The 21,886-nt window shown below is 35.9% G+C and overlaps 1 long non-coding RNA gene across 1 annotated transcript in view; it reads right to left on the bottom strand.

Annotated features, from left to right (window-relative positions):
* Positions 1-21,886, bottom strand: part of LOC122235124 — a 52,124-nt gene that overhangs the window by 13,014 nt on the left and 17,224 nt on the right. The window contains exons 2-3 of the long non-coding RNA XR_006213256.1: positions 20,985-21,145; positions 13,007-13,149 (exon numbers count right to left, since the gene is read on the bottom strand). This is a non-coding gene — a long non-coding RNA (uncharacterized LOC122235124). The remainder of the gene's footprint in view (positions 1-13,006; positions 13,150-20,984; positions 21,146-21,886) is intronic.

Here is a 21,886-nt window from a genome sequence, read left to right as displayed (position 1 = left end):
CTTAGTTGGTTAAGCATTGTTGGACTTCGGCTCAGGTCATGATCTCATAGCTCCTGAGGTCAAACCCCATATTGGGCTCTGTGCTGCCAGCTCAGAGCCTGGAACCTGCTTTGAATTCTGTGTCTTCCTCTCTCTTTGCCCCTCCCCTGCTCACACTCTGTCTCTTTCTTCTTCAAAAATAAATAAACATTAAAAGAAAAAATTTTTTTTTAATCTCAGGCCCTCAATTTTGCAGGATCATCTTTTCTTGATCAATTAACTCCTATATTTGTTTCAAGGACTGCTTCAGACCTTCATTACTCTTCTTGAGGAAACACGACTTAATATTTGTCTCCATAATTTTCTTTTATTCTACTACATCAAACAAGAATAATTATCAGTCTTGAAGAATGAGACGTCTGTTCCTCTGCCTACTCAAACCCAACTCTTCTACAAGTGTTTCTTTCTACACTCCAAACCCTGGCCTCCAATCTCCTGTCTAAACATTCCCTCTCACCTGTTTTTCAGTCAAAACACCTACTCCCTCCTTCCTGTAAACCAACAAAGGAATGAAGGAATAAAGAAAATAACTGTTAAGGTTCCATTTATGTGTTACCTTCTGTGGAAAACCTTTTTTGTGCCCAGCTTGCAATACTTTCTGTGCATCTGTAGTGTCGATATTATTCTTCCCTGAAGTGCCAGCTTACGTGTTTGTCTCCTCTGCTAGACTGTGGGTGTCTTGAGGTCAGCTGTGGCACCTGAACCACTGTTGAATTGCCAGTGCTTGGGAGAGTGTTAGGTAAATATTTGAGAAGGAAATCAATGAACACAAGGTTATGATTTTCCTGTTCCTTTATACTCCTTTGCATTTTCTAAATTTTCAAGTATAAACCTGTGTATTTTGAATACAAGACAAACTGAAGTAAAAACATAAACAAGAATAAAATGAAAGTTATTCTGGATGGGGCCAAAACGGCAGGGTAGGAAGGTCCTGAACTCACCTCCTTCCATAGACAAGGAAAATCTACAGACACATATGGATCATTTTCTTCTGAAAGAGTCTGAAAACTTAATTAACTGCTACTCCACAAAAAAGAATAAAAGGACCACATCCAGCTGGGTAGGACAGGCTGAGACAATCTCACCAAAACCCCCACTTCTGAAGTGATAACACACAATAAGAAGGAATCTCACCAGTACAATGCATCTTCCACAGGACCAAGGGGTTTGTTCCTCACATTAGACACCCCTTGAGATCTGCACGGGAGAGGTAAGCTCCCCCCAAATTCTGGCTTAGCAGGGCACCTGGGTGGCTTAGATGGTTAAGTGTCTGACTTCGGCTCAGGTCATGATCTCACAGTTTGTGAGTTTGAGCCCCACATCGGGCTCTGTGCTGACAGCTGGGAGACTGGAGCCTGTTTCAGATTCCGTGTCTCCCTCTCTCTCTCTGCTCCTCCCCGCTCATGCTCTGTCTCTCTCTCCTTCAAAAATAAATAAAAACATTAAAAAAATTTAAAAAGATTCTGGCTTAGAAGACCAGTGGGGCCTATATGTGAGAGAGACCCAAAATGCTCTAGCAAACTGAGATCCTTCTTTTAAATGACTTCATGCAGTCTCACTCACTCTAGGAGCCAAAGCAAAAACACCAATTTGAAAACCTCCTGGACAGTATGTAGAAACTCATTTGCTGTTCTGAGGGCATATGGTGGAGTGACAGGGGGAGTTGGGATTCTCTACAGAGACAAGGGCTCTGGAGGTCACCCTTTGTGCACTCTCCACCTACCCACTAGTGCTGGCAGAGGCACTCAGGCATGGCGCACTCTTACTGCATCACTGGGGTGGACAGGGGCAAGTGATCACAGCACTGTCTCGTGGCTCTGCAGAGCAGAGCTCATGCTTCTGATTGCAGGCAGTTGTGGTGATTTCCCACTTCCTGGTTGGGGCAGGCAAGGGTGAATGGTCATGGCATTCTGTCACTCCCTTGCTAAAGCCAGTAAGTGCAGGGGGTCATGACACTCTCCTCCACACTGGCTGGAGCTGGTAAGCGTGAGTGCTCATGGCATTCTCCATCCCCTCAATCTGGGGCCAGCACAAGTGCACAAAGTACTATCCCACAGTATTGCTGAAACCTGCAGCCATGCAGAGTCTAAGAATTTTCCCACTGTGGTTCTGAAGCCTGTGGTGTTCCCTGCCGCCTATGCTCTTCCGCTCTTCTGGAGCCTGTTTCAGATTCTGTGCCTCTCCCTCTCTCTGCCCCTCCCCAACTCATGCCCTGTCTCCTTCTCAAAAATAAATAAACATTAGAAAAATTTTTTAAAAGAATTCAAAGTAATGGTCACAAATATGCTCACTAAACTTGAAAGAAGAATGGAGAAACACAATAAGGACTTCAGCAAAGATATTGAAAATATAAGAAAATACCAAACAGAAGACACAGAGCTGTAGAATGCAATAATTGACCTGAAAAATACATTAGTGAGGTTCAACAGCAGACTGGATGACACAAAAGAACAGGTCAGTGAGCTGGAAGACAAAGCATCGTAATTACCTAGATGGAGCAGAAAAAAAAATTTTTTTTTTTTTTAATGAAGATAACTTGAGAGACCTATGAGTCAACATCAGGTAGAACAACATTCACATTCTGGGGTCTCAGAGGGAGAAGAGAAAGAAAAGAAATCAGAAAATTTATTTGAAAAAAATAATGGCTCAGAAATGCCCAAATTGGGAGAAGGAAACAACCAGGTCAAGGAAGTCCAGAGAGTTCCAAATAGAATGAATCCAAAGAGATCCAAACAAGACACATTATAATTAAAATGTCAAAAATCAAAGATAAAGAGAAAACCTTAAAAGCAGCAAGAGAAAGGCAACTTGTATGTATAGGGGAAACCATAAGGCTATCACCAGAGTTTTCAGCAGACATTTTGCAGGTCAAAGGGAGTAGCATCAAATATTCAAAGTGCTGAAAATGGAAAATAAAAACAAAAACAAAAACAAAAACAAAAAACAAAAACAAACCCTTCCAATCAAGAATGTTTTACCTATCTTTCAGAATTGAAAGACAGAAAAAGAGTTCCAGATAAGCAAAAATGAAAGGGTTTGCCACTACTCAACTGGCCTTACAAGAAATGTTAAAGGGACTTATTTAAGCTGAAAAGACATGGCACTGATTAACAATAAGAAAATATACAAAAGTAAGAATCTTTCTAGATAAGGTAAACATGTAGAAAAGAAAGTGGATAAATCACTTATAAAGCTAGCCTGAAGGTTAAAAGATACCAGAAGTAAAATTAACTAAAACTACAGTAATTAATTAAGGGTTATATGTTTAAAAAAAAAAGAGGAAACATAATATCAAAAACATAAAATGTGAGGGGAGATGTAAAAATGAGAGTTTTGGAGTGTGTTCAAAATTAAGTTGCTATCAATTTAAAAGAGACTATTATAGAATGTTATATGTGAGCTTCATGGTAACCACAAAGCAAAACCTTATAGCAAATGCACAAAGGAAATAAAGGAAGGAATATCTAAATATAACACTAAAAAAAGTCACCAGACCACAAGAAAAAAGAGAAAGAGAAGAAGAAAGGAATAGAGAAAAAAAATATAAAAAGAGCCAGGGGAGCCTGGTGGCTCAGTTGATTAAGTGTCGACTTCGTCTCAGGTCATGATCTTGTGGTTCCTGAGTTTGAGCGCCACATTGGGCTCTGTGCTGACAGCCTGCTTCAGATTCTGTGTCCCCCCTCTCTCTCTGTCCCACCCCTGCTTGTTCTCTGTCTCTCTCTGTCATTCAGAAATGAATAAACATTAAAAAAAAAAGAGCCTGAAAACAATGTACAAAATGTCAATAAGTATATAATTACTTTAAATGTAAATGGACTATATTCTCCAAGCAAAGACATAGAGTGCTAAATAGATAAAAACAAACAAACAAACAAACACAAAACAGGACACACCTACATGTTGCCTATAAGACTTCAAATCTAAGAACACATAGAGATTGAAAATGAAGGGATGGAAAAATATATTCCATTCAAATGGAAACAAAAGGAAAGCCAGTGTATGTATATCCATATCAGACAAAATTGACTTTAAAGACTAATAAAAGACAAAGAAGAATATTGTATAATGATAAAGGGGTCAATCCAACAAAAAGATATAACTTTATAAAGGCACCCAACATAGGAGATCCAAAGTATGTAAAGCAAATACTAATAGGCTTTAATGGAGAAATTAACATCAATACAATAACAGTAGGGGAGTTTAACACCCTACTTGTATCAATAAATAGATTATTCAGACAGAAAATCAATAGTGAAACATTGACCTTAACCAAAACATTAGAACAGTGAGACTTAATAAATATACACGGAATATTTTATCCAAAAGCCACAGAATATACATTCTTCTCAAGTGCATATGGAACATTCTCCAGGATAGGTCACATGTTAGGGCACAAAACAAGCTTCAATAAATTCAAGAAGACTGAAATCATAACAAGCATCTTTCCCAACCACAATGGTATGACACTAGGAATTAATTACAAGAAGAAAACTGGGGGGAAAAAAGCCCATAAATACACGGAAATTAAACAACATGCTACTGAGCAACCACTGGATCATTGAAAAAAAATCAAAGGGGAAATTTTAAAAAATACATGGAGACAAATAGTGCATGAGTTCACTTATATGTGGAATCTAAAACGAAACAAAACAAAACAAACAAACAAAATAAAATAAAACTCAGACCCTTAGGTACAGAGAACAGATTTATAGTTGCCAGAAGGCAGGGGTCTTAAGGGGCTGAAATGGGTGAAAGGATTAATGATTGAAAGTGAATTCCCTAGCAATCTTGGATAACAAAATAGTACCATCAAATAGAAGCAAACTCAACTTCCAGTAATAACCACCTCATGGGGTTCCACAGTTCTGGAGAGTGGCTAAGGAGTTTATATTCATTTTCAGCGATGTGATTATCAGTTCAGCATTTGAGATGCTCCCTAACCAACTCTAGTCTCTTTACTATGGGAAACATCTCTGTTCTTCACCCTTATTTCTTCAGTTTTCTTGCATCTTTCCTGGCCCTATGTAATTTGATCCCACGTGTCCTTATTGGACTCTTAGTTTCACAGTTTATAGAACTTTTCTCCAGATTATCCAATTTTTAGTAATAAATAGTTTCAAAATATTCTCCATTCATCATATTATATTTTGATGCCATATTCCAAGACAACAAGTAGCTGATTAATAGCTGGAAATACCGTATATGTTTCTTGTAGCATGACTACTGAGACTTACTAAGTGCTCAAGAAATTTGATCTATTGGCTAATATAACAGATGGAATTTTCCTCCACATTTTACATTAGTATTAAATTTTTTGAAAAGCCGATTGTCCTTTTTCTTAGCAAAGATACTACCATTTATTTGAAAGTTAAAGTAGCAAAGCTATTGGGCTAAAAGAGACAAGTTTTTTCCTGTAGCAGAATTAAGACAAAGTTGAGCCTAACAATACAGTAGACACTACTACAGCTATCAATGATATTGCACTTGCTTTCCCATGAAGCAGAGACAAAATTAAATCTATAGGTCAGATATAAAGAAAGAAGAATAACTAATATAAGAGAAGATGCTTGAGGGACTATTTATTTATTTATTTATTTGGAGAGAGAGAAAGATCATGAGAGGGAGAGGGGCAGAGAGAGGAGAGACAGAGCATCCCAAGCAGGCTCCACACTGTCAGTGCAGAGTCTGACACGAGGCTGGAGCTCACAAACTGTGAGATCATTAACTGAGCCAAATCAAGAGTCCAACACTTGACCGACTGAGCCACCCAGGCACCCTAAGGACCATTTAAATGAAACCTTAAAGCAGAGGTTCACTTGTCCTCCCAATACTCGAACATTGTTTTGGATTTATTCTAATAGCTTTTAATGCTAGAGAGAATTCCAAAATGATTTATAATCAGTGGAGTAGCTAGATTGAAATATCAAGATAGCTTTAGAAAAAGTATCATTCACATAAAACACTAATGCATATTACTGGTTTTGTGAGCATCCTTCATGTTACAGTAACTGCAGAAAATTTTCAGACAGTCCAGGAAGCTGTTTGAGGGATACTGTAAAGACCAGAGGGAAAGCAGAGAGCCTCATTAATCAAATTCCATTCAATATTGATTTAGTATCATCTGTATCTTTCATTATTAAGATCACCTTAAACAGAGACTTGCAAATAGGTAACACAGATTTGTAAAAAATAGGAGACCAGAATTTATAGCCTCGATGACAATAGCTACTTGAAATCAGGTTGGTTCTTTTGCTTCGTGATACTCACTGAGCTTCTAGATACTGTTCTTAAACTTACTTTCATAGTGCCTTGGATTTCCATACTCTAAAAACTGAGAGCATACTGAACCTTTATGTAATAACCTGATTAAAAGCTGCCCTTATGCTTTTTGCTTAAGGCAGAAGGGGTTTGAATAATCCTGTTTACAATGCAAGGCAATTGCTTTTTTTTTTTCTTTCCCCTAAAGCCCTAGTAAAAATCATGATTTAACTTCTTTTTTTTTCTGTGACACTGTAAAACACAATGGCCCTTGTAAAAAGCCTTAGAGATGCCTCTAGAAATATTAGCTCATCTATATGCCCTAGACCATCTAATTAAATAGAAATTGTGTGTCTTCAGTATAAAACTCCCTTTGATTAAAGTTAGTCTGGGAATTGGGCTGAGAAGATAATGAATTTCAGTTACCCTATCTACAAAAGTTGAAGTGAAATGGCCCTTTAAAAAAATCCCTTAAAACTTAGATACAAATAATTTAATGAAAAGAACTTGGATTTTTCAAAATATTGCTGAATTCAGCTTCAAACCCTCAGTCTATTAATGAAATGATGTCTCCCTAAAACAATGAAGCCTTTTGTAGCCTTGCAGATGTATTTCTGAAAAAGATTTCTATTTAATGCTACATCCCATTGCCCCTTCTTCCTCCCAGTAACTGTCACTGACTGTCAGTTCCTGTGTGGTGGTGTTGCCCATGCTGTCAGATCAATTTTTAGAGATAGGGCAAAGTCACAGTAAAATTCAGTAGTGTAGAAAACCCATTAATGTTGAAGGCGCTATGTGTGTTATATTCTCCAATGAAGCAAAGCTAGCAGGGATTTTAATAATGATAAATTTAAATGTACAAATAGGCAAAACAAATATCATCAACAAACTCTCGTGTGTCTCAGTGAAAGATTAGACCACACCAAAGAGTAAATAGGGTCTCTTTGGAAGGCCGCATTAGGAGTGTATTGGAGAAAGTACAAAGCTTCAAAAAGCTAACAGGTTAGGCTCCACTTAGGTCTTTCAGGACTGACATAGCCCAGGTTTCCAGTTCTTCAGATTTTGAGAAGATTCTTCGAAGTTCTTGCCTAATCACCAGAATTAGATGAATAAAATATAGTTATTCAGTAATTTTCATTGGATTTATTCCTTTTTCTATTTACTTATTTTTTAACCTCACCTACTTTACTTACTTTCTTACTTACTTACTTTCACTTGCTTTACTTACTTTTTAGCCTCAACCTAAATGTTAATGTGTGTAAAATCAGGAGTTTGATGTAATAGTTTTTCACCTATGGATATTTTATATATAGATAAGATATAGGCAATGTATACCTTATATATATATATATATGTATAGGTATATGAAATATGTATATGTGTATATATATGTATATGTATATATATATGTGTATATATGTGTAAATATATATATGTATATGTATATGAAATATGCATATAAGTAACTTTTTAAGGTAGAAAAAAAGCTAAAATTTAAAAAGTTCATCTGCCTAAATGATCTCATGTGCTATTAGCTTTACTAATACCACAGTCTGGGAAAGTGGGGACCAATTAACCGTATTTCTATAGAGGGAGAATGTCATCTTTGGCAAGGCAGAGAGACCAATTCTGAAATGTCGAATCAACTTAGCCTGGAAGTATTCTGTCCCATATAGAAGCCCCCCTAGTGAAGGTATAGCACGCATAAGATCATTCAACATTAGAACAGTAAAGCAGGAATACCTGCGTCACATGAGACCTGGTTCACACGAGAGGAACTAGAGATTCAAGAGAAGTCAATGACTCCTGTCCGGCCCTGTGGCTGGCAGAGGAGTGTCCGAGGACCCGGCTCCGCTGTTGGCATTAGAGTGTCTTTTATACTCTAATGCTTATTTTGGTATTGAAAGTAGTCAGCCGTTGAAAAAGGACTGTAAAAACGCCAATTTTCACACCAATAAATATCCAAAATGTAAAATGCAGTTTCAAATGTTATGGTTAAAACAAAACATAAATGTGAGAAATATTTTGGAGGGCAAATACCAAGGAATCTCTGCGGTGATGTCCCAACGTGACGGCACAAATGTACAAACACTTTTACTATAGGACAAACCCTGTAGTGTTTAACACAACAATAATGTAGTGGTTATACAATTCTCACCAATTTAAGAGCACACAGGTGTCACTTTGGGCAGAACAAGAGCAAAACCAGGAAGGCAACGATGGGGTTTGTGTACGAGGAAAACAGCAAAGGATCCAGTCTAAGAGGTAGGGAAGAGTCTTGAGTTAACACGGGGAGTTCATTAATGTAAACCTGACTAGTTTTAGCTGGAGGTAGTGGGGTCATAGATGTGGAATGGCATTGAAAAGTTAAGGAATGAGAAAACAAACTGAGGCAAAAGGAAGCAGGATTAAAGAGAGCAAATACTGGGCAGAGTTACATAATATTATTGCTTGAGGATTGGTTTGAGGTTGCTTCTCAGAAGCCTGGCACACTAATAAAAGTGTTCCCTGTCACTGACATCATGCTTCCTTGATTTAGAGACTGTTTCTTTCATTCTGCAGCTTTCTTATTTTGTTAACTAGTCCTTAGAATTCTTCCTCAACCTACCTGTACTTGGAAGTATGGAATTAAAATATCAGGTAAACGAGCTAACAACCTAACAACTATCAGTTGTAAACAAACTACAAACTACCCTGCATTTATAGTTTTTACGGACAATTTTCCCCCCAACAAACTATATGTGTTATAAAAGCCACAATAATCATGTTTTACCTTTTTATTTAGTCTTGAAATGTCAATAAATATTTGTTGATTTGCCCTGGAGTTAGCTTTATTGTGAACATAGCTAATAATAATCATGATGATAAAAACAAATTCTTGCATTTATAAAATGTTATATGTAGTTTGCAAAAAAAGTATTAACTTTCTCATAATAATAGCACTACTATGCATTCATTCATGCACTCAACGACATATATTGAGCACGCTTTTATGCAGCAAACATTCTCCTATGAGTTCAGGATATGGCAGTGAACAAAAAGGATGAAGTTTTTGCCTTCCAGAAGCTTATGACATTGTAGTAGGGGACACAGCCATTAAAAATCATCCCACTGATGGAGCGCCTGGGTGGCTCTGTCAGTTAAGCGTCCGACTTCAGCTCAGGTCATGATCTCACAGTTCATGGGTTCAAGCCCCATGTCGGGCTCTGTGTTGACAGCTCAGAGCCTGGAGCCTGCTTCGGATTCTGTGCCCCACCCCCACCCCGTCCCTCTCCTGCTTGTGCTCTGTCTCTCTCTCTCTCAAAAAAAAAACAAAAAAAAATTAAAAAATTAAAAAAATTGAAAAAAATCATCCCACTGATAGCCATAAATTAGTATTTGTATTAACATAGTGATGAGTACATTATAGGAATGCATTGGTGTTATGAAATAATAAAATATGGGGACTAAAGTGGGATACAGTGATGAAAAGAACTGGATATGGTCTGAGGAACTGTATGTCAATGTGGGACCGAAAGAATGAGAAGGCGTCACCTAGAGAGAAAGAGAGAGAGAGAGAATAGGGTGTGGGGAATTAGGGGAATAGGATAGGAAGATCATTCCAAGTAGAAGGAAAAGCACATTCAAAAGTTGTCCAGTAGGTGAGAGCATAGAGAGCATAGAGGGCATAGTTTTGGAAGACTAAATGAAGATTGATGTGTACAGATACAGAGGAAGAGGAGGACAGGAATGGGTAGCAAGGGAAGATGCAGAGAGGAGTCTGAAGAAGAGAATTTTATGCAGATTAATAAACTAAGTAAAGGTGGATTTTTAAAAAAAACGCGCTTAGTATTTGTTTCCAATAACTACCGTTAACATCCCTTACTTTTGTTCGGGGGTCCGTCCTCTGCACTCAGTTCACGTTGCTCAGATTGAGCTGACTCTCCTGCTAGCCTAAGGGTAGAATGGAGTCTTAGTCGCCCTTATTCATCAGTGTCTCCCATTCCCTAGTCTTAATGATTGATTGAAAGTAGGGATGTAGCCTCCTGAAACCAAGATATCATGACAGACTGCTAAAACCACCGCATTCGAGGCAGATAGTCTTTCCCATTGGACTTGAATCGAGACACACATACTCGATTTGGCAAGTAGAGGCGTGCTGTGTGTGCGTGAGTAAAAACACTGTAATCTGTACGACAGTGTACAGAACTTTCAGTGCTGTCCTTTTTAGTACCATATCCTTTGAAACCACTAATGAAATTCAGTTACATACGAGAGAAAGCAGAAATAAGGAACGAGGGAGGAAGAGTATCTGAGGCATCTCAGAGAGACAAATGAAAAGAGGAATCATTGAAAAAAGGAATAGGAGGTTCATTCAGCTCTCACTATGCTACTCATTACACTATCTGTTGTACTATCTGTTATGTTGTGTGTATGCAAGCCTTACATCTTCAACATGATCAGAGGCTTCTTGATGTGGGGATTATGTCGTATGTATCACATGCAACAGCAAGCAGCATGACCCTAGACAAGCAGTAAGGGATCAAGAGTTACTTAGACATATTTTTAGTGTGAATGTGGTGGCACGTTGCAGGGTGGCATACAAACTCAGTTTGCCAAGAAGAGATAACAATGTACTCAAGATATGCAAAGCAGATCAAGACCAGAATAGAGAAAGAGACAGTTTTCTTTGTTTCTCTCTGTCTCTGTCCCTCTGTCTCTTCCTGTTTCTCTTTGACTCTGACCCTCTCTTTATGTAATTATATATTACATTTCTTTAAGATCTATTTACCTAGGGTAGTTACTAGATATCACATGTATGTATATATGTGATATATAATTAGAAGCAGATAAAGACACATTGTCACTTAGCGAATTTCAGTTTTGAAAAAAGGCCAAATGATTTCTCTTGCATGCACTAAAGATAAAAAATTTAAAAAAGAAGAAAAGAGAAAAAAAGAATATTTTTGCTTTAACTGGAGAAAGAATAAAGCATGTCTTTTTAATCTCTGAAGAATAGAAGCCTTGCTGAATCCCTCTGCTCTTTCCATTTGAGCCCAATGAAGCAGACAAATTCAGAAACAGTCAACATTTATGACTTGGATGTGAATGGTACTGTTTCATAGTGACCATTAAAGAAATATATGATCTTAGGATAATATTCCAAAATTGGTTCTTGTTATTCATACTATAAAACAGCCAGAGATCCAAGTAAATTCCACTTGAAGATAAAAGATATTCAGAGTCTTTTGGATACTGATTCTCTGTTAACTTTGTGAAAAATGCCTGGTTATTCACATATTAGTGAGGATAGTTCTAAGTCAAAGAGAAAACTAATATTAATTATTAAATTTTTTTTAATGTTTATTTATTTTTGAGACAGAGAGAGATAGAGCATGAACGGGGAAGGGTCGGAGAGAGAGGGAGACAGAATCTGAAACAGGCTCCAGGCTCTAAGCTGTCAGCACAGAGCCTGACGTGGGGCTCAAACTCACGGACCGTGAGATCATGACCTGAGCCGAAGTCGGACGCTTAACTGACTGAGCCACTCAGGTGCCCCATTATATTAATTTTTTAGATGCAGAGTGAGAATTAATTTCACTTTACCGTTACACCTTTAGGTAAGCCAACGCATTTTCTAAGAACTGCTACTTTAAATATTTTTCAGATTTTAAAATAATTTAAACAGGGCATTAGCTTTCAACAGACAAGTATTTTTGAATTGTATCCTTTCTTCTTATTCTCCTGACATTCAGTCATATTTTTCACATAGAGCTTTCTTATATTTGAATTTCTCTACTTATACAAATAATATATCACTGATGAAATGCAATTGTTTTCATAATAAGTGATATCCTAGAACTTCTTAAATAGTAAATAAAACTTATTTCTCCTACCAATATTTATAGATTGGTTATGAGATAGCAACTCCTTTGAAAAGACTAAGAAGATTTGAGAATAAATCCCCTGATGAGCAGAACAATGCATATGATTGGATCCAAACTTTTCATGTGATTCCACTTAATGTTTTCTCTACGAAAGAGGAAATTATTGGAATTTTAATTAAATGGCCTCTTTCTATCAGATTTGAGGTTGAAAACAAATCCACTGTCACTGGCATGTCTGGAACTCTCCATGTAGCAAAAAAAAAAAAGAAAAAAAATAGAAAAGAAAAAGAAAAACGGTTTTACAATAATTTACTAGCTAGAAGTAATTGCTCCTATCTTGTTCTTCTGCTTGAAATCTACCCTATCCTCCAGACTCCTTCTTTCACTGACTCCCATCTGCTACACACAGATACTTCTCTACCCACTAAATGTGACATTATCTCCAGGTGATTGTACAGTTCATTTAAGGATATCCCTATGAAGGATACTTTAAATTATTTTACAAGGAAAGATGCCTTCAAAGTTATCTTGAAGTAGGAATTCCTTGGAGCACCTGGGTGGCTCAGTCGTTTAAGCGCCCAACTCTTGATTTCTGTGAGGTCATGAGCTCACGGTTCTTGGGATAGAGCTCTCCATGGGGTTCTGTTCACAGAGCCTGCTTGGGATTCTCTGTCTCCTTCTCTCTCTGTCCCTCCCCCATGCTCGCTAGCTGTCTCTTTGTCTCTCAAAAATAAACAAGTAAACATTTAAACAAGTAGGAGTTACCCAATAACAACAACAAAACCTTTCTTTGAGATTCATTTCAGTCATTTGGGTAAAATTACATTAATGTTTACACTTACCGAGCAACTGAACAAACATAGCACAACTCTCTACTCCATAGATAATATAATCTGCAGTTCAATATTTGAACTTGAGTTAGTAACAATTTGCCAGCTTAGGAAGTTTCCTTCATTCTCAATTCAGGCTGTTCTGTTGTCCACGTCTGAAATTAAAATCACTAGTATCAACTTTGCTGAGCACCTGCTGTATTTCAAACTGTACCAGGTATAAACCATATATTAAATTACTTATTTTGTTTATGTGTTTATATTGGTTTACTTTATAAGTTTTAGGTTGAAGAAAAATTAAACAGATAGTACAGTTTCTGTACCTGAAATAAAATTTTCCTTATTATTAACATCTTATTTAATATAGTACATTTGTTATAATTAATGACCCCAAATTGATACATTATTATTAACTACGGTCCAACCTTGATTGAATTTCCTTAGTTTTAATCTATTGTCCTCTTTTTCCCTCATGATCCTATGCAGCGTACAATGTTACATTTGGTAGTCATGTCTCCGTAGGCTACCCTTGAGTGTGACATTTCTCAGAATTTCCTTCTATTTTGATGGCCTTTAGACTTTTGAGGAGTACTGTTCAGATATAATGTAGGATGACTCCATGTTGGGATTTGATGTTTTGTTTATGATTAGATTGGAGTTACACGTTTTTAGGAAGAATATCACAGAGGTAAAGTGCTATTTTCATCACATCCTATCACGGGTACACACTATCAACATAGTTCATGCATGTTGACGTTGACCATAATCACCTGCTGGAGTAGAGTCCATCCGGTTTCTCCACTATAAAGTTACTTTCCACCCCTTTCCATATTGTACACTTTGGAAGGAAATCACTTGAAGCCCACACTTGAAGAGTTAGAAGTTATATTTTCCTAACTTTATGGTAGGATATCTACATAATTTTTTTGCAATTCCTCTGCACAGGAGATTAGTGTCTTTGCTCTTCTTAATTTATCTATTTCTTTATGGCAACATGGATTCACAGGTATTTATCTTACACTTTGAGATAGTATAACATAATTTTGCTTGTTTTGTTGCTCTGATTGTTTCAGGAATTACATAAATTGTTTTGGGCTACTAATTTTTGAGTTGATTTGTAACACAGCAATGTATAACTAAAACTGTTTTTTCCCCCTGATCTCCTCTGGAATGTTAGAATCCTTTTAGTTTACAGATTTAGGATTTTATTTTCCAGTTAAAAGTACTGTTCTATGGTAAAATTGTTTCCCATGGGAGTAGAGTCTATACATGAATACTGGAGTGGAACAATTAAGTAAATAGATGGCAGGTAGTGAGGGACAGTTTTCTCATTTTTGGAGGGGGAAGTTGCAGATAAGCAAGAGGATGCTGGAATGACCTATGTGGTTATGGATTAGAGTTGGAGATCATAAGAAGGCATGTTAAACTTAATATAGATAAAGATGATTATGTACAGAAATATTTATTGGTACTTATATATACATGGGCTAGTAGAGTCACATATATTTCTTTGGTCTGTCAGCTGAGAGACCCTAAAAGAAATGACTCCCCAGTAAAAACAAGCACCCCTAGTGCCCAGATCTAGGTTTTTAATACCATTGTCCATTAAAACAAGCCAAGGTTCCTTGAAGAAATGGCTGATTTTAGAACTGTGGCAGGAATTACCAGAAAGAGCCTTGTAGTGCCTGAAATTATGGAAATGCTACACACACACACACACACACACACACAAAGACACACACATGCACACACAATGAAGAGGGTACGTCTCAACCTGGGAAAAGCCAAGCTCTCTTATGAGGCAGGCTTGTGGAAAGGTCCGTTTTACCAACAACCACAAGAGTGAAGGTGGAAGGGTCCATTCATATCTTGAGATAATGGCAGCCCCACCTGACAAGCATCTAGAGCCAGAGGCACCAAGTAAAGCTATGCCTAGATTCCTGACTCACAGAAACTGGGAGATAATAAATATTTGTTGTTTTGGGCTACTAATTTTTGAGTTGATTTGTAACACAGGAATGTGTAACTAAAAGTGTTTTTTCCCCCTGATATCCCCTGGAATGTTAGAATCCTTTTAGGTTACAGATTTAGGATTTTATTTTCCAGTTAGAAATATTTATTGCAATTATACCTTTATTATTTTTTCTATAAAATTTAAAAAAAGTTTCTAGAAGCATACCTACTTTATTTTTATCTCTTATGTTGGTTATATTCTATGCCCTTACTTTTGTTTTCTCTAATTTGAAGGAGTCTCAAGTTCGTCTCTCATTTCATTCATTTTATTTTTTTTCTTCAACTCAGATGTGTAGGTCTAAGTTACTCATATTCCTTATTCATGACACAATGATATTCTGTTAATCCAAAGTTCTTCTTTTCATTTGTTATTATTTTTTTCTTTTTTTCCTATATACATTCTGATCCATCTACTGTAGCTCATCAACATCTACTCAAGCATTTATTTATATTTATATGTGTATTCTTATAAAACATAGAGTTGTTTGCTTGAGCACTAAAAATATTGAAGTGGGGTTTTGGTATAATTTTATTCCATTTGTCCATTCAATGTCATGTTTCTGAGAGGCATCATATCACTATATGTGAGGAGAGTTTATTAACTCTGATTGATGAAAATTGTTCCATTATATGCTCATGCCAGGGATATGACATTCTATATTTTACTTATTTAGTCATCTAGATGATCTTCAAGTCCTAGTTATCAAATCCATTGTTACCATACACACCACTATTTCTGGGGAATGTATATTAGGGTCAGTTTAGCTAGGTTTAGGATGTAAATGTACTTACATTCATTAAGTATTGCAGATTGCTTTCCAAAATGCACCAATTCTTACTGCCACGACCACATTATGAGGGCTCTTGCGCCTCAGATTTTCAATAGTTTTCCAGAGATTTCCCTTTGTTTCTTCAAACAGGGTGGATAAAAATTGTGATCTCACTGGTTTCCCTCATCCTCTACCCATCCCTTCCTGGTTACTAGTAACATTGTTTACTACTTTATTTACAAGAAAATTACTTGGAGGCACCTGGGTGGCTCAGTTGGTTGAGCACCCCACTCTTGATTTCAACTCAGGTCATGATCCCAGGGTCGTGGGATCTAGTCCTGTATCAGGCTCCATGCTTAGCATGGAACCTGCTTAAGATTCTCTTTCTCTCTCTCTCTGCCCCTCTCCCCAGCTTGTGTTCTCTCTCTCTCTCTCTCTCTGTCTCTAATAATAATAATAATAATAATAATAAATAAAATTTAAAAAAGAACATTATCCATTTGGATTATGTTTATATACTTCAACCATGGTTTGCTTGTTTGTTGTTGTGGTTCTTTTTGTTTTCAATCTGGCTTTTTCTATTTTTCTTGTTTATATGACAGAGCTCACTGCATATTTTCATATTAATTCCTATAAGTTTCAGACATTGCAAAAAATCATTTCCTTTCTTTTTCCCTGTTCTTTAAATCTATCCATAATCAAAGTTTTCAACTGACTTCCAGTGTTTTGAAAAGGGGTAATAAATTTACTCCATTAGTTTGTGTTTTCTGAGTTTTGATTAAAAAATATTTTCCAGGGCGCTTGGGTAGCTCAGTCAGCTAAGCGTCTGACTTCAGGTCAGGTTGTGATCTCATCACTGGTGAGTTCAAGCCCTGTGTCGGGCTCTCTGCTGTCAGTGCGGAGCCCTCTTTGGTTCCTGTTTCCCTCTCTCTCTGCCCCTCCCCAGATCGAGCTTTCTCTGTCTCAAAAATAAATAAAAGCATCAAAATTTTTTTTTAAATATTTTCCTATTCCACAGTCAGAAAGATATTTTCCTCTATTTATCTTGTTTATAGAAGTCTTTAATTCACTTGAAATCATTTTTTACATTGTGTAAGTATAGACATCTTTTTTTATTGTGAACCAGTTTTCCCAACATCATCAATTAAGTAATTCATATGTTTCTTCTTAATTTGTCGTATAATACCTACCCATTCTTCTTTTTTCCCTATTCTTCTTCTTTTCATTAACTTTTCATGGAAGTATAATTACATACAATACTATATTAGCTTCGGGTGTAAAAAATAGTGAATCAACAATAATATACATTACAAATGGTCACCATAATAAATGTAATTACCATCTGTCACCACACAAAGTTATTACAATATTATTGGCTATATTCCTTATGCTATAGCTTTCACCCCCGAGACTTATTTTATAACTGGAAGTTTGTACCTCTTTATTCATTCCCCTTTCAATGACTCACTTTCTTTCCAACACAAACAGCTCACTCATTTTTTACTATTTTAAATTTTTTATATGTCTTGATATCCAATAGGGCAAGTTATCTCTGTATAAGGTTTTTAATTGCCTTATTTATGAATGAAACTTTGTTCTTCCATATAAATTTTGGAATTGGTTTATTAAGTAATGCCAAGAGTCCTCCTGGGGGTTTTATTATAATTTACTTGAATTTATAGATTAATTAGGGTAAATTGACATCTACGTTATGTTATGTTTGCCATCCATGAACGTCATGTCTCTTTTCATTATTTAGTTCTTCTTTATTGTTCCTTAATAGTCTTAAAAGATTCATCACAAAGGACATGTGCATTTTTGGTTAGGTTAGTTTTCAGAGAATCTTATTATCTGTTATAATTTCTAGATGGTTAATTTTGTAGTTGATCTTGCATCTGACAACCATACTGAAATCTCATATTTGTTTTATTAGTTCATTGATTCTCCTGGATTTTGTAAGTAAACATTCATATCATCTGCAAATAAGAACAACTTGGACTCTTTATATCAACTGCCTAATATTTCATATCTCGTTTTCATAGCTAAAGGTTGTATTTTTTATGATTTGTTATTTGCTAATATTGTTTCATATTGATTACAGTAAATCATTAAACCTATTTTATATTCTTGGTCCCTCTTTTCAATATTTCTGCTTCAGATTTGTCTGAATTTCTGCTTCAATGTGTCTCCTTATTTTGGCTTGTGGAAATAGATTTTTGTGGGCTGGAACCATCTTTGTCCTAGAAAATGTTTGGGGGAAGTTGGAAGGCCACACCCTAGTCTGATGCACACAGATGGAAAGGGTTGATCTCTAGCGTGAAGATGCTCAGGCACAACAGAATTCCAGTTAATCAGTCTTTTCACCCACCACCTCTCCCTCACATCCCCAAAGGGAAGCAACGCTATGAGAGCAGTCTGTTTTCACCAGCCTTGACTGACTAGAGGTGAAAGGGTGAAGGAGTGAATGCCCAGGAAATACAGTGATTTTGCCCAGCTTCTCACTCCGGTACATTTTTGCACTGCTCTGATCTAGATAGCTGCACAAGAACAATGAGCCATTACTATGTATTGCTTCAGGAGTGGAGCAGGAGAGTACTGGCATAGGCAACGGTGGGTGAAGAAAAAGAAAAAAATCAAATTGCTTCTCTCCAGTTCATACTCCGGGAACATTGTCGTTCAGCCTCTGTTCCCAGTCGCAACCCCCTCTCAAGGCTTCTGGGTTACATAAAGTTAGGAGACATCTTGTACACCCTAGCTTGTGAATAGTGTTCTCTGGAGTTGTGCATTATGCAAACATCATGGCTGTCTTCAGCAACTCTAACCACTCTGTCCCGGTTCCACACGTGCTAGCTCAGAGGTGCCACCAGAGCCTCAGAGATTTGTAATTTGCTGTTGTTGTTTCCTTGGATCCATATTTCTCTTAATAGTTTCTCCAGAGTTCAGAGAAGGAATCAGCAGCTTATGCCTTTTCATCGACTTATCACGCTTCCCAAGCAACTGAGTCTCATGTTTTTAATATTTATTTATTTTGAGCGAGAGAGAGAGCATGGGCATGTGTGCAAACCAGAGAGGGGACAGAGAGAGAATCCCAAGCAGGCTCCGTGCTGTCGGCACAGATCCCAGTGTGAGGCTGGATCCCTCAAACCAAACCCGGAGATCACGATCTGAGCCAAAAGCTCAACCAACTGAGCCACCCCAGAGTCCCACTGTGTCTCATTTTAAATTCCACTCTTGAACCTCTCTATTTCTGTCATTAATATGTGGGGCAGGATCTCCTGTGCTATAATAACAGAGTAGTCAGAGTGTTGTCATTGTCTTCATTCTCATCCTAACGGAATGTGGCTAAATTTTGTTCGTTAAGTATGTTTGCCACAAGGATTGGTGGGACGACCTTGAGGAAATTAGCATGCATTTCTTATACTCTTCATGTGTTGTGATATTTTAAAATCATAAATGTTTTGAAAGTTTACCAAACTTTATTTTTTTTAACTTTATAAATAGATGTTAAGGTTATAGAATACTTAGTATTTTACTATGCATATAGTATTTTGTGATAAATGCAGTGTTTTACACATACAGGATTTTGTTCTGAATTCATTATAATAACGAATCACAGCTTTCTGATGTTGAAACATTCTTCTCTTTCTGGCATAAGAACTGTTTCACCATGCCTTTTTTTCCAACCTCATTCTAAGAATTCTAATTGCTATAATTGTATTCTGTTGCAACCCATAAAATAGGGATTATTTATTTCTCGGTAATTTTTAATATTCACCTATAAAACCATGGTAGCCTGGTATCTTTATTTCTTTATTGCAATATCTTTATTGGTCATTCAGTTTATGCATATTTCCATTTATTCTTATGTCACTGTTATAATTTCATATGTTTTGAGATATTTATTTTACTAATGTTTTTCAATTTTATTTCTTTTTGTTTAATTATATTTTATCACTATAATTTATTTTTACATACCAATTTCATTCTTCATTGACTCAAATTAAGATTTTTGTAATTAAGATTTTTTAAGTGTATTTATTTATTTTAAGAGAAAGAGAAAAAGAGAGGGAGGCAGAGAGAAAGGGAGAGAACCAAGGCTCGAACCCACTAACCATGAGATCATGACCAGAGCCAAAACCAAGAGTCGGATGCTTAACCGACTGAGCCACACAGGAGCCCCTTAAATTAAAATTTTAATTCTGCTTCTGCATTTTAAATTTTATTCAAATATACATTTTTAACCTCTTGCTTCTTCCTCTTCATGTCATCAATTGGTCTTTTCATCGGAATTCACTCTCTTCTTATAGCTTCACATATCTGTTTCGCTGAGTTTTCCTAAGTCCCATGGGGAGTTTAAAATAGTTTTCTAAAATTGTTTTTTCTGGTTCTTATGGTGAATAATTTTCAGAAATTGGCTTTTAATTGGAAGTATTCATTTTCTTTCTGCCTCAGTGCAATTTTTATTGTTGTTGTTATTCCCTCCCCTGGTTTACTTTTTTCTTTTTTTTTTCTTTTCTTTTTTTTTTTTTGCCTTAGGGGAACTGTCTTTTTAGTTAAGGTCTGTTTGTTCTATTCAGCTTTTTGATGAATTTCAATTTCCTGCTAGGTTTTTTTTTCTTTCTAGTTTACTGCATTTACATTTTTTAACATAAAATAAGTATTAAGCATTACGATGTTTTGCAAGTTATTATTCTGCAACAGATAATTTAATATACTTATAAAAAACTCATAAATACATTTGTAAAAGTAGGCAAGCATACATATGAGGAGGTATATGTTGAGAAAGTACGTAAGTGATTCTCAGCCAGAGGGATAAGATGACATAATATTTTAAGTTTATATTTGGAACACAATTCCCACTATTCTCATTATTCAAACTTCAAAAAATATATCATAATTTAGTGGATTTGCAAAAGCTAGATGACTTGAGATGGAAGGTTTGATTGGAATATAGCATTGCTTAAAGAAAGTGAGAAACACTATTCTAAGTGCTATGTATCAGTTCACTAAAGTAGTGACCTGAACAGGAACCAAATATGACTTATTCTTTTAGTTAATTTTCCTTTTCTTACATATTTTCTCTGAGATTCAATTTATATTAATATTGAAATGTTGTATTTACTGATTATGATTATTGATTACGAATGCATGAGGTAATATGGTAGCTACCACAGGTTATGCAAAGGTGAATTAATAAAAATCCTTACCTTCAAGTAGCGCGAAATACTGTAAGATCAGTTAGACAAGCAGAGTTTAAGAATATAAGCTCTTGATTTTTACTGCCTTAGTCTGAATCTTGGTTCAAGTCTTTACTGGTTGTGTGACTTTGGATAAGCAATTTAGCATCTCTGTGCCAAAGTGTCTACACCTGAAATGGGGATAATAATATTATTATTATAACATTATTATTGTATTAATATATTATACATTGCTATATTAATATATTATGTAAATATAATATCTTACATTAATAATATCATATTATATTAATATAATGGTATTATTATTTCCATGTCAGGATTATTGTGAGTAACTTAGAGGAAACACTTAATAGAGTTCTTGGCACATACATGAAGTATTATTTGTAAATATCAGATGTTATTTTTATTAAAATAAAATCAACAACAAAAAATAAAATTAGAATGAATCATACACAAGAAGTGCAGACAGCACATTTTAGGTGAATTTTATCCAGAAATTACGCATTTTGGAACACTATTAGTTTGTAAGTGTGCCTAACATTTTAATATGTATACATTAAATACCATTTTTTTCTTCAGTTTCTATACTGAAATATGTATATTTTTGACTTTGTAATATGGCTTCTCCGTCTAAAGCGGAAAGATTAGATAAGCATTATTTACTCTGTTACTTAAGAAACCACCTCAGGGAAAAATCCATACTTTTCTTTTTTCTCTCTGAGATGTCTACTTGGAAAAAAAAAATAGCCATTTGTATTTATTTCTTGGTCAGATAAATATGCAATTATTTAGAAATAGTTACAGAATTTTCACAGTTAAGAAGATTTTTGACATGTATAAATCCTATTCATTTCTTTAGAAATTGCTTTATAGTTGATTCCATTTGACTATTTTGTTTTTTTAAAAAA

Source organism: Panthera tigris, chromosome F2 (genome assembly GCF_018350195.1).
Source record: "Panthera tigris isolate Pti1 chromosome F2, P.tigris_Pti1_mat1.1, whole genome shotgun sequence".
Classification (NCBI taxonomy): Eukaryota; Metazoa; Chordata; class Mammalia; order Carnivora; family Felidae; genus Panthera; species Panthera tigris.
The sequence above is the reverse complement of the archived record's forward strand: the minus strand, read 5'-3'. Positions and strand labels throughout refer to the sequence as shown.